The sequence below is a fragment of the Amblyomma maculatum genome, chromosome 1 (assembly GCF_055883805.1).
Source record: "Amblyomma maculatum isolate TAMU_Amacu chromosome 1, ASM5588380v1, whole genome shotgun sequence".
NCBI classification, from domain to species: Eukaryota; Metazoa; Arthropoda; class Arachnida; order Ixodida; family Ixodidae; genus Amblyomma; species Amblyomma maculatum.
Window position 1 is genome coordinate 214,532,526 of NC_139344.1, and position 12,916 is coordinate 214,545,441.

The 12,916-nt window shown below is 41.5% G+C and overlaps 1 long non-coding RNA gene across 1 annotated transcript; it reads right to left on the reverse strand.

The window, feature by feature from the left end:
- Window positions 1-353: 353 nt before the first annotated feature.
- LOC146205582 (uncharacterized) lies at window positions 354-11,058 on the reverse strand. Its single transcript, XR_014704213.1, has 5 exons — window positions 10,795-11,058; window positions 7,827-8,046; window positions 1,845-1,897; window positions 1,407-1,460; window positions 354-492 (listed from the first exon to the last, which is right to left on the reverse strand). It is a non-coding gene; the product is annotated as an uncharacterized LOC146205582 (long non-coding RNA).
- Window positions 11,059-12,916: the final 1,858 nt, after the last annotated feature.

Consider the following 12,916-nt stretch of genomic DNA (forward strand, 5'->3'; position numbering starts at 1 on the left):
TGATCAATAGCATTCCTGCTAATATATGCGACAAATCCATCTGGAAAGCAACAAGTGAGAAAAAAGTCCGAAGAGAAGAAATGGTCAATTTTATATCATTGTAAAAATTAATTATTGAAATCAGTCAGGAAACACCAAAACAATTCACAGCAATATAAAAGAAATGGTATTGAACACATGAATTCTCCACAAATGTGAAGGATGTTGAGCTGTGTTTATGTAAAACAACATGAACTTGACTGAAAAAAAGATAATTAGATCACGATTGAAGGACTCACTTGTTACAGCTGCCAATTTGTGATAGGTCAGGGCTTTTTTGGAGGCTGAATGGACTAGAGTTCGGAAAGCGGCGACACGGGGCCCCTATCACACTCCTGTTTCTGAGACACAGGCAGCCTTCACTGGTTCTTTGAAAAACAGAGAATCCTTGGGCAGCGTCAGGAGCCACTGCCATCTCTCTACAGGAATGTACACACAATTGCCAAGGTGAACCTGCATGGAACAGAGAAAAGCATTACCCTCCGCATGCATGCAAAAATAAAATATGGACAATAAAGGATAAAATATGCACTTTAAAGAACCCTTAATCGAAAGGCAATTTCTCTTAATATATCTTGCAAGGATATTTACCAGTCATGAGGCAGTTATAAATATTTTTCTAAGTTATACATGTTATGACAATCTGATTAAGCTTTGTATTGTTCACCAATTTAATGTGTTTTGAAAAAAGATGTAAAACAGATGAATCTTCGGTTAAAAAAATCACTCTACTGGCACTTTTTGGTGCCTGATAAAAACCTTTGTTCACAGATTGTCTGCAAAAAATTTCAGTGTGAAAACATAATTTAACTTTTCATTAGACTAGAAAATTCAGAGGTGTTACATGATAGCACCTTTAAAGAAAATTGGCTTTGAACAGTTCAGTAAAAACCACAAAGATTTTGGAAGAAATCGCAGACCGTAGAAAACACAAACTGGTACATTTGTAGTATCAAATGACTCGTTATTTTCGATATTAATAAACAAAATAAATAATCCTCTATGCTTTCCTTGTTACGAGCGGCAGTAGGCTCACCTTGTATGCGCCATACAATGAGCCGCTTATGTCCCTACAGTTCGATCACTAGCCAAGTAGTGTTTTAATATAGGTTATATAGTAAATGTGGTGAAATAAGTAATTATTTCCATGTGTACCCAAGCACATGGTAATAAGCAACAGTAAAAACATGAATGAATACATAGACTTCTTGACCTTTCTTTCCCAGTTTTTAAGTGAGATGGCATAGCAAGAAACACAAAACAAATGTTAAAAGGTGTTTTTCTGGGTCTTATGGTCTCCTCCTTACGTATTTCTGTCTGCACAGTTGGACAAGTATAAGAGTGGTAAACATATGCAATTCCCCTACCTGGTCGTTTACTGTTGCCAGTACAGGTACCTGGTCCCCAGGCACATTCGAAACCTACAAGGAGAGAAAAATCAGTGAAACACGTACCAAACTGAAATCCGAAGTCACACATGTTTATAGATGGGCCACAGTAGAAAGGTAAAATGAACAAAAAAAGATATTGCTCTTGGTTTTGATGTTAGCTATGTGTTGTCTACAGCCACGAAGAAAAGCCACCCTTACAACTCTGATGTGCAAGCAATAGTAAAAACATGAATGAATGAACACATAGATTTCTTGGCCAATCCTTTCCAGTTTTTAAATGGGATGGCATAGCAAGAAACATGAAACAAAGTGAAGCAGTGCACATTAAAAAGAGTTATAAGTTAATCTGGGTGTTATGACTTTGTTAGGTAGTTGTGCAAGCATAGGAGTTGAAAGCATATGTGATTCCCCTACCCGGCAGTTTGCTGTTGCCAGTACAGGTACCTTGCCCCAGGTGCATTCAACACCTACAAGGAAAGGAAAAGCAGTGAAACAACAAACTGAAATCTGAATTCACACATGTTTATTTATAGATGGGCCACAGTAGACATGAAAGATGAACAAAAAAAGACAATCCTTTTGATATGGATAAGGTTAGCTATTTGATTTCTGCAGCCATAAAGAAAAGCCATCCTTACTACTCTTTTGTTTGCATATTTTCAGTGCATTGTTCGCACTGTTTCCTAAAGAGCTAGAAACGGAAGGGATCTGTGTAAGTAGCAAACAGCTTAATGAATAGATCAGTGGTTATCGGCAATGGATGGGTTGGAGACCTCTTGTGAACCACTGAAAGTTGACTGTAGAGGGGGGTAGGGATTCTTGTGAGGACTGTTGTTGCTGCAGTTCGAAGAGATCAAACTGGGATAGGGTCCATACTAAAGTGACCTCTAAAAATGTGCACTTGATAAGCCAGTGGGCCACAGCTGCAGAGGACATAGACAGAGGCAGCATGTCAGTATGTATGCTGCTGGAAAAGACTGAACTCCTTCCAACACTGCGCTGCTCACTCTCCCACCCCAAATGTTTTGCCTGCAGCCCATCCAGCAGTGCAGCAAGAGCTCGAGTTTAACCGATGCCTGCATCAACAAAAATCCCTCTCTCGTATGCAGACTCTCAATTTCCATACTCCTCTCCTGTGTCTTTGCCTTTGAGAAACAAGTTGGCTTTGAACCTCCATGCTTTTAATCCTGCAAAGCTGTCTTGCCAGGCCAGAGCACAGATCTATTGCATAAACTTTCTTTTTGGGGGGGAGATGTGTGTTTGCAGGCCCTCAAAATATTTTTGCGGACCCCCATTTGAGGAACACTGGAATAGGCCATCTGGAATACTTCCACCAGATTCCAACTTATCTTTTTTTTTTCCAACTTACCTCTTATACTGCTGTCAGCCTTAATGCTCACTAATAGTTTTAAAAGCCATGCAGATGCACAGTGGCAATATGGTAAACTATAGTAGTCGTTGAGCAGTGGATATGCATAACATGCACAACTACAGCCAAGATTTAAAATCAAAAGGCACTTCAGAGACAACTGTACTGGATGTTTCATGTTGACATAGACTACTGTAACTTAGGGTAATTTTTAATTCCCCATTAACTGACTTATTATGTAAGCTTAATTACTGAAAGTTGTAAATATTTGCTGCAGAGCCAGAGTGGGATATGCAAACTTGTATAGTGCCAGTGAAAACCAATCATTAAATTGTTTCCTATATTATATTTCTCATGCAGTACTTTCTTGCATTCTAAAATTCACAGAATGAGAAACAAAAGCCATGTGACCAGATGCTTATGCCAAGCTCCTGTGCTGCTCTCAAGCATGCAGTGACTGACTGGGATTCCTGCTTTTTACTGCACAATGGCACAATGAATGTTCCTGACCGAGCATTTCAAAGGAGAATGAAAATGCTCTTTTTTTTGTAGTCAGCAATGGTCAGTCATTGCGGCATGCATTTGCACCTTCACATGACACAGGCTAGAGATCCAAATATATACAACACTGTTGCGTCACCATGCCTACAGTCGTACTGCTGCCAACCTTGCCCACTCATTACATATTCTCGACAGCTGCATAATAGCAAAGCTCAAGCGCCCAATCAAGTGACCTTTTCTTTCATATTTTATAGGCTTTAAAATGCAAAAAAAAAAAGAAGTTTGTGAAGCATACCGTGCAAGAAACAATTTAATAGGCGTTTTCTGAAGTTCTTATAAAACCTTGCATATCTCACTTGGGGGCTGCAGGGAATAATGCAGGAGTTAAGCAAATATAATCAGGTAAGGGCAAAATAACCTTTTTGAAATCCTAGCTCAAGTTGCTTGGAAAGCTTGTATAGCAGAAGCACTGAAGGAAGTCATACACTGCAAGTCCCACACTGAAGACCTATTAGTGATAGAACGTTCTGCTCAGCAAAACTGTTTTAATGCTTCAAAGTTTGGCACTGCCTACGGAAAGTGATAGCAGATTGACAAAGAATGATGATATGGACTTCTTATCAGCATCAATTTTACAGCAAAGTTGGCACAGCCCAGTGATCTCACAAGCTGTCTTTGTCAGGTTTGCAGCTACTATACAGCAGTTATGGCACAAAGCTCATATCTGGATGTCAGAAGCAACACTAAAAGTGTGAAGTGCATGCACACTGGATGCAACAAAAGGAGCATTCGTCTATTTTCATTGATACTCTGAAGAGGAGTCATTTTGACAGCTGAATAAAAATTGGTTGAAAGCATTGTGTACACATAGTTCAAATCAAAATGGTACATGATGGTTTCACTTGCAACTGCAGTCTGCTTAGTTAGGAAGCCAGACCACAGACCATCTATGCAAGGCCATCACTTCAGCTGAGCAGGCAATGTCCTTGAAGTAATTAATGAGCCACATTTACAGCACCACAGCATTATGCTGTGGAACAAATCCTAGCATTCAACTGCATTGTCTAGGGCAATGTGCTTGTTACTTGCTTTTATTCTTATACAGTATTGCTTCAATGAGAACACAGACTAAACCTGCTGTAAAATGTCACTTCCTTTGCTTTGTAGACAAGCTCGATCACGTCTATGCCCTACAAAGTTAAGTCAGTGTGTGTGCCAGAAGCTTGAGGTCATGAGTAGTAGACATGGGCATGTTCCTGTTTTCTCTTTGCCAGTGAGCTGCAGTTTACTGATAGCATGAATAAACTTTCTCTTCATCAATGAGTTCATCTGACCTAGCTTGATGCTTTTTTTATTATCGGTGCAGCGCATTCACGACGAGGACGAGAGGAGACGTAGACATCTGAGCGTAAATGCACTGCACCGATGTCTAACCAGCATGCCCAAGCATCTACTATGTCTTCATTTTTTTGCTTGCACCCAGGTTCCTACTTTCTCAGATTCACTCAACTATTGCTGCTCTAGCTCTTCATTTCATGTAATATCTTGCAGGAAACACTAAATGTTTAAATATACACTGCACCAGTAACAAAAGTAAAAATATAAAGGAAACTAAAAAAAACGATGTTTTAATTGCAGCATTGACTATGACAAGGTGTGATTTGACAAATTTCGCCGCAGTCATTGATTTAAAAGGAGGAAACCTATGATGCCATTGGGAATTCTAAACTGGAAAGTGGTCACCTCTCAAAAATGCCACAACCACATGACAACTGGTAATGTGGCTAACTTGCCACTTGCGAGTTTTTGCATCAAAAGCTGCCTTCACTTCGGGCTTCGGCCCCGTTAGCATTTTTTGTGCGATGTTGGTTTTTGTGCCCTGGCCTTTAACTTTTTTTCCAGATTTTTCATGAAAAAAGAAACATGTGGCTACTGAGATTATATCTACTTTGTAGGTGCGTTTGCACGTTGATGCCCTTCTGTCAAATGTAAAGCGCGAATCAAAACATCCAAAATCATGTTGAAAGTTCAGCACATTTGTGTAAGTGTATCTCGTCCTTTTGTCCTTGTCTGCCAGCACTGCAATACCATAATGCTCGATAACCACTAACTAGCCCAGCAACATATCCTGCATTAGTTTTAATAGTGCTGATTGCACAAATTCAGTGATTTTTGCAATTGTTTCAGTTTCATGTTTTAAAATTGGAAAGTGGATCAGCAGGCCATGCAAATTTCAGCCATCACAGCTTGCAACATTCTCGGAGCTGGATTAACAGAAATAAGGGCCCTAGGCTAGAGTGCATGCCACCTCCCCCCCCCCCCCCCAATTTGGAAGTCCCTCCTATCACTTCCATATTATACTTCTGTAAATACCCCATTTCATTTTACCCTACACCAAACTAAAAAAAAAAAAACAAGGTGTGATTACTGTGATTGGCACGAGAGTGATGGATTATTTTTAGAAAAAGACCTCCCGAGTGAAGGGGAATTTCTGTTTTTGCAGCTCCACAAGGTCTGACAAAGGCAAAAGCTAAACAAAGTAAGATCAGGTGGGGGCCCCATCTCTTCATTCTGATTTTCTCTCTTCATATCTGTCGCTCAACATTCAATACTTTGTGGTTCGGGCTCCCTTCTCACATCCTCGGAGATAAGGTTCTGTGCTTCAGCATCCTTAGCCCCCACCTTTATCCAGTGCTACATTCTATCCTATTCCGTACACACAACTGTCACAAATTTCTGTACAAAAAGACATGAAATACAACTAAAGAGTGCATTTTTAGTACACAATGACAGTTGTAGTTTCGAAGCGTGCCGTAAGAGTACGTAATTTTCAATGCAGCACACATTCTTCAACAGTACCTAGTACTATTTAGATATTCATACTCTCTCTTGCAATACGGCCCCCTCTAGTGACATCAACATCTACATTTACACCATAAGACAACAGAGACAGTGCAACTGCTTGGCATCATCTGTGTTCGCTCCAAATGTGCAAAGTGATCTTGGGTGCCGCCGGCACCTCTTGTGCTGGATGGACAAACCAGAGGCTTAGGCTTTAGGCTGTGTGAATCAGCATCATAGAAAGCAGTTACTGCCCTTATTCATCTCACAATTTCTGCATGTATTATACTTTCAAAATGTAGACACAACAGTTTATATGCTGCAGGAACACAAGTAAATCGATGCCTACAATAAGAAATCATATTGCCTAGAACAGCTGCAAGGTGAATACAAGTACAGTAATAAGGTAGAAAGTTGGGCGAGTTGGTATATAGACATGGTTGAAAAAATCCATTGCACTAAAAAAGATGACGTCTAAACGCTTAAAAAACAGGACAAGCGCAGACTCACAACTATGGTTATTTGACTAAACAGATGAGATATATATGCAGAGAAACAAACAGATGCACCTGCGCAGAATCACCAGACAGTAAAAAAAAAAAAAGATTATGTTTCAAATTTTATCTAGGTATAAAAATGCACACTCTGCTAGGGAGACAAAGGCTGGGTGATGCATCTAGCACCTTTTTTCCTGATACAGTAGGCCTTCTTAAGTTCTCATGTTAGCCTATCTCGATGATGGAAAAGAATGCTAGTTTGTGAGAACTGCGGATAGCAGCCTTGTCTATCTTTATCACCATTCTTATTTTTTCCTTCGTTGCATTTCCTGCAATGCACAGCCACGTGCAAGTAAGTGTTGGACAATATGACCTCCAAATGCTCCTTCAGACATACATTTATACATCGGCCCATCTGGCCAACGTACACCTTACTGCAAGATAAATGGAACTCATACACAACCGCACATGCAGGGGACTTGCCATGATCTGTGCCTAATAGTAAACTGAAATGGGCCAATACTCTGGGACAAATCAATTTTTTTTCTGTACACAGGCAAATCTGGACAATTTGAAGGGTGCAGAACAAACCACTGTAATCTCATAACAATGGGCGACATTCTTTATGTTATGAGAGAGTTGTGCTTATAAGGTATGATCTATGTTTAGAGTGTATAGTCGTGGTGTTTTTTAGCACAGTGGATTTTTTCAACCAAGTACAGTAATAACTGACTGCGATGATACCAATAGAGACCTTATTCCCACAGCTAATATCACTGATTCACCAAAGTTGCTGGCTACACTCAAGGTCGGTGAACACAGATGGTGCCCAGCGGCGACTATGTCTCTGGTGTCTTCCGGTGTAACTATACATTTTTGTCGATTTCTGACATTTTTGTTAGAAAACATTGCTTGCTACAGGCAAAATGACAACAAAGTTTGAAACAAGACTCCAAGCACAAATAGTATTTTGGCCTGTCCAAAATTGAACACATTAAAATTATTGGTTAGGTAATGACAGGCTATTACAGCATGTTACAGAGACGTACACCCAGCTATATATAATGCAGATTACTGTCAGCACATATCAAACAGAATGCTTATAATTCTGCGCTTACATCACTGCATTTAAAACTTAAAAACAAACCATTTCGCTTAAATTTCAAAAGAAAAGTGTTTATAACTTGCCAAATTTCTTGTGCAGCAAATCCTGGAGGCGGCTATCTTGATCTTCAACCATTTCAGCTTCTCCTCCAGCTTTCTGACCTTTCTTCGCAGGGACTTGCTATTTTCTTGCTCTTTCCTTAGCAACCATCTCTCAATAAGCTCATCACCCGAGCTTTCAGGCCATGGGAGTCTTGTCCGAGAAGGAGCAGATTTTTTTTTTTTTTTTTTTACTGCGTTTCACCTTCAGAATACAGAAAGTATAGATTAGCAAGTACCATCTTCAAGCATCCATGCAGCGTCTGAGCAAATAAAAGCATTAAGGCAAAATTCACCAACTTACTTCATCAAATAATCACCACAAACATTTTTGCCCCCAACACAAATACCTACATGTGTTATCTATAGTAATCCAAGATCTTGATCTGGCTGGCAGAAGTGCTGGCTCATGGCATCAGTGCCTCTGCCAGCATGGCGTCTGGACAAATGCACCCCCCCCCCCCCTACTGGGATGAGCAAGTTTGGCTCCATAAGATAAAAAAAAAACATCCTGCCATCGCCCATGCACTGATGTGACATTCCAATAGGATCTGTTTTTCTATAGGAGAATTGCGCTGCGTTTGCAAACTACTTGCAAAAAAGGCCCTGAGAGACACTGCTCAAGGGGACCTTTTTTCTCATTCCTGCAGTAGCTAACAAAAATGCAACAAGACTGCAAAGACATGAAGCAACGCATGAAACAATGCCGAAGTATCAAAATCACCTAACAGCAGCAATACATTTCTAGTAGGTGCACTGGGTGCATGCTGATCTGTGCCTTTACAATAATGGGCCACCACTGTAAGGAAGAACTCAAGTTGCTTTATTTCAGATATGAAACTGGAGAAAGCAAAAACATGCATCCACAGTACAAGTGGCATGGTGATCAGAGACATTTTGTTATTGCAATCAGTGCTGCAAATGTGCATGACCGAAAATCTAGCTTCACTGAAAAAGTCATAGGTGTAGTGATTCCGTTAGTTCAAATTATATAGCCCATCATGTACAAGCAGAATAAGATTGAAATTTCAAGCTAACTGCTTGAAGAGCCTCGATATATGTTACTTTTTGAGAATGGTGCATTGACTGTCAGCAAGCGTGCTCACGCAACGGATCTATAGGCTTTGAATTTTTCTCAAGTAAAAAAAAAACTGCACCACGTCAGAGTCTATGCAGTGATACGTAAGTGTCAATATAGTAATAGTCCAACTTTTTAGAAACATGTGCTCTTTTCTGGTGCACACAGATTACACACATACCCACTGAATCACACTGTTGTAAGCCAGAAGCATTGAAGTACTACAGCAGCTTCGATTGTGCAGGGTGAAGCAGCTAGGGACCAATAAGTTGATTATACGTGTGCGCCATGCCTCCTGACGTGTTACACTCTGCCTGCATACTGGAATGGCAGCCACTGTGGCCCAAGTGCAAGCTCTCTACATATCCCAACAATTGCCTTTTTTCCCCATTAAGTTTACATTACTCTCCCCCTACATTTCTGACCATTGATTCAATATGCTCAATATATGCTTTTCTGGAATCCTGTACACTTACTGGTCAGTTTTCTAGCTCTCTTCCTCCACTGCAAGTCCGCACTCTTCCTATACAAATATTTAGTTATTACCTTCGTTGCCCGTCGGTTTTGCCCATTCTCCATACCCATCCTTCTTATCAGCATTTATTCTATGCTTCTCAAGCTTTCAGTGATCTCCGCTTTATGTCACCCTGTACTGCCGCATCAGTGGTTTATTTCTAGCAGCGCTGGTCCGACTTCAGGAACAACTCTCCCCTTCTGAAAGTGATCCCTGGTGCCAATACTCCTTTTCTGATACCTCTCAGCACCTCTTACCCATTGTATTTTCATATTGCTCTGTGCTTCATTACTCTGACATGTCTGTTCCCTTTCAGTTAAATACTGTTCCTGCTTTCCCACATACATATTGTCCTCGTTTGTCCATCCTGCAAGATATCTATTTTTCTAAAAGCCTGCCCTTCCTTAAATATTGATGACATGCTGTATCAGACGACCACACTGAATGTGACCGCGGTTGGATAAATTTTAATGGCAACAAATAAATGCGCAACAGATGCAGGTCCCTTTTTGTCATTTGTCTGCTAATTGTGCTAGCCTATGTGGCATGCAGAGAGAGAAATTTATGGGAGCTAAACTTATTGCTAACTAAAGGGCACGTTACACAGCACTTTGCAATGGAATATGGAATGTATGTACACATTCTATTACGTTTTCAGTGGTCAGCGTCAGATAATATGAGTATAAACAATGAGCAGATAAACTAGCTGGCCGCACTTCTATTCGGCAAGCTCCGCCGCCCGTACAACGTAAAAGTTTGCTTGCGAGAAGACGCACGCGGCTCGTGTCACCGTCCGGGACAGCAAAAATGTCTAAATATGTTTCCACGGCCATCAGCACGTCGAACTGTATGCGACTTCCACATTGCAAAATATGCGCCGATTATAATATGCCGCGCACGCACAGTGCAGCGGAGTGCTGCAAGTTAAATAATTACGTGCAAGCAGTTGCATAGTACACTGAGCACGTTCTTTTATCAGACACTATTCAAGCCCTGCGCACACGCAGGAATGCTCCAATAAAAGGGCGGGGAATGCGGCAATTACTGTGATTATGCGTACTCGCTGTCCGTTATTCCCTTATTCAAGAAGGATTAGGAGGGATGAGGCAATTACTCTGAGCATGCTTACTAGGTTTCCGTTATTGGTAAGTACTTTGGTGCGTATGCGTGGTTGTGTTTGACCGTACACACAGCGTTGACGGCGGGCTGACACCGATCAAAATCTATTCAACGCCTCCATCACCTTTTGCGGAACAATAATATAAGAGCCGCAAACTTACACAGAAGCTACGTCAGCAGGCAGTAATAGTACGATCGAGACAAAAAGTATTGCAATATACTTGTAACACATGCAGACTTACATCCAAGAAGCAGAACGTCGCCGGGGGGGTAGGATTCTTGTACCTCACCGTTGAACGTCTCCTTCCAGTAGATTCTCTTGCATTTAGCAGAGTCAGCGCATGTGACCGGGTTAAAATCTTTGATTAAGGAGGAGGAGCTTTATACCCATCTTGTATGCTGTCCTCCCTTCTCTCACAACACAAGCAGCAGAGGCACCGGCGAAGCACACTGCGTGGGTATAAATGGACGCGCGCCAGCAGCAGTAACACTACACCAACAAAAGTCGTTTCGGCGGGAGCAAACCGCGGAGGAGGAGAAAAGAGGAAGCAGACGGGAGAGAGAATTTAAGAATGCGGCGGAAAGGCGAGAGTGAAGAAAAAAAAGCGGAGAGCGAAGTTTTTTCCGGAGAGCGATAACTCGTTTCGGCGTGAGCTATGTGGAGAGAGCACGGGGGACTGCGGAGCAGCGTAGGAGGAGGAAAAAAAGGAAAGCGCAGCAAGTTACTAGATGTGGAGAGAATGACAGAACGCGGCGAAAAAGTGAGGGAGGAAAAGAAAAAGCGCAGAGCTTGGACAAGTTTTTCCTAACCCGGGAGACGCGAGGAAAGAAACATGGTGATGGCAGAAACTTTAATTGCCATATATACAAACGGGGAGGGAGAAGCCCACTGCGTGCTCTGGAGGAGACATTCCTTGCAATGCAAAATAAATCCCTTGGATCGCAAATTCGCAATCCCTTTCATGGCACTGGAAATGACGCGGCGCTGGCCTACTTCCAAGCTCAAATAAAATAAATCCAGTTATTTCATTCACGAATTATTAAGTGTATCCATGCTGCAGTGGAGGTTGGTACAACAATACGACAAAAAGAATGCATCATATCATAGCATAGGTTTGCAAACCAAAAAACAAAAATGTACAGTTGAACAAGTACAAGACGTAGAGTCTGTCAATAGCACATTCCGCTATGTTTTGTGCACATGTATCTGCAAATACCGATGATACGAGTTTTCCCAAATAATTGCATTGCCGTCAAGTTGAAAAAAAAAAAAAAAAAAACTAAAGAAAGTCTATGTCTGATCAGCTTCCTCCTTTCGTCAAGCCTAGGAGGTGACGTGTTGAGATAAACCGAATGTGAGGCAAGGACTTTCGATGTTCTGTTCACTTAGTGTTGCGACAAGATATTATTCCATGATATCGAAGGAAAGTTAAAGTCATCGAATAAAATGAAGGTGTACAGATATGATGTGGTTTATAGGATGAAGCATATTGTGGAATTCCGGTGCAAATGAAGCTGCCGCGTGTGGGAGCCGGTAAAAGCAGCCGAAAATAGCGGTTAGGCTAAAAGCTCTAGAGTGAACGTGATTCAGTTCAAAAGTTTGGGGCATTATTTATGGGGCGGCAGAGCAAACTTTCATGAGTAACGATAATGATGGTGCCGCCGCCCCGTATGCTAAAAGAAAGAAAGGAGTAACAAAAACATTGCGTAGCCGGTTATATGTTCCCAAAGACCATCTAGAGAAAGACCTCAAGCCATTGTTTACAAAATACAGTGGATACCACTTATAACGTAACCGCTGATTGTGAAGGAGGTACCATGTCGTGGGGGGCCACAACAGTGCACTAAACACTAAATGAGGATTCCTCTATCCCCCTCACCGCACAGCTTGTGTTCCAACTAAAAGGCCTTGCTCCGAGACTCTTCATATCATTTGTTTGAATTCAAAGAAACAAGGATGCTTTAGCCCACTGCGTTTGTGGCTGCTAAGGTTAGCACCAACGCCTTTGCGAAACTGAGCTTGCGTTCGCGGATACACAGTTCCGCTCGCGGCGGTCGCGGTATTTTACGCGGTCGCACGCTGCGTGCGGTAAGCTGAAACTAATCTGTGTTCAGAGGACTTAGTGCGTTGCGTTTTGTTCATTTATTAATGAGATGCGTGTGTAGCTTCAGGTAAAAAGTGCGGTACCGCTTTCAGTGCAGCGTTCGAGGTCCCGCGACCTACGTTATAAGCGGTCTACACTGCATGTATACTAGTCCTCAACTGCAAACTGGCAAATAAGTGCCTAAAAAATATGCGGCAACGTAAAAATGGTATATAAGGAATTTCTTAACAAGTAGCAACACCATAACTGAACATTCCGA